Source organism: Salvelinus sp. IW2-2015, unplaced genomic scaffold (assembly GCF_002910315.2).
Source record: "Salvelinus sp. IW2-2015 unplaced genomic scaffold, ASM291031v2 Un_scaffold3153, whole genome shotgun sequence".
Classification (NCBI taxonomy): domain Eukaryota; kingdom Metazoa; phylum Chordata; class Actinopteri; order Salmoniformes; family Salmonidae; genus Salvelinus; species Salvelinus sp. IW2-2015.
In genome coordinates this window covers 118815-119794 of record NW_019944441.1, presented here as the reverse complement: position 1 = coordinate 119794, position 980 = coordinate 118815, and the positions used below count along the sequence as shown (strand labels likewise).

At 44.0% G+C, this 980-nt stretch overlaps 1 pseudogene; it reads left to right on the top strand.

Annotated features, from left to right (window-relative positions):
• Nucleotides 1-496: 496 nt before the first annotated feature.
• Nucleotides 497-980, top strand: part of LOC112075433 (integrin alpha-7-like) — an 89677-nt pseudogene continuing 89193 nt past the window's right edge.

The window sequence follows — 980 nt, the reverse complement described above, 5'->3', positions numbered from 1 at the left end:
GAACAAGCTCAGCTGTAGCTTAAATGTGTCATTAGTTGACTCAAAGCACCCGACAGTGACATGTAAGAGCCTATATAGGACCCGATCCCTGCCTCCTCTACCTCTCTACCTCTTCCCTATTATTCGCCTCTCCTCCACACCTTCCCCTGAAGCTGCAGATATTAATAAACCATGACAAGGCCCTCTACTTCTGACAAAGACAATTTATTCAGGTCCTGTATGAGACTGGGCCTCTGATAATGAGATGAATTTGGAGAGGTTGCACATTTAAAGTGAAAGGGAAGGGGGAAATTACAGTCTGTGGGGGTGGGGATGTGTGTGTGGTGTGTGTGTGTGTGTGATTGTGTGTTGTGTGTGTGTGTGTGTGTGATGTGTGTGTGTGTGTGTGTGTGTGTGTGTGTGTGTAGTGTGTGTGTTGTGGAGTAGTGTGTGCATTGTGTGTGTGTGTTGTGTACCATGCTCAGTGTAGTGGTGAGAGACAGACAGGTAGGGAACGATGTCAGAGATCCAGGGGGATGGTAAGCAGCTTTCTGTTGTTGTGTCTGCCCCGTGTATTAGCATTACACCTTGATTTACGATATATTGATGAAAGAAAATAGTTGTCTTTCTAATATCTATAAAATGCGAGCCTGAGATGTCCTACATTCTATCATCTTTGTTGTGATGAGATGGCTGAAGCACAAACAACGTTGTGTCCCAGGCTAAAACCATAGAAGATTACTCTGCAGTTAAAATACCACAAACACAGCACATCCCATGTTTAGACGTTTGGGTGGTCTTGCCTTCCCTTGGATCTAGGTGAATGTATACAGGAGTATTGTTGAATCAATTGGTGGGAAGGTAGGCTCAGTGAGATGCTATGAAATAGTTGAGGTACTAGAGTATCTGTATAGGCTGGGCACTCCCAATCAATAATAGCAGGTTTGTTTCAAGTCAAATGTTATTGGTGTCACATTGCGCCGAACATATTCTCTCCTTTT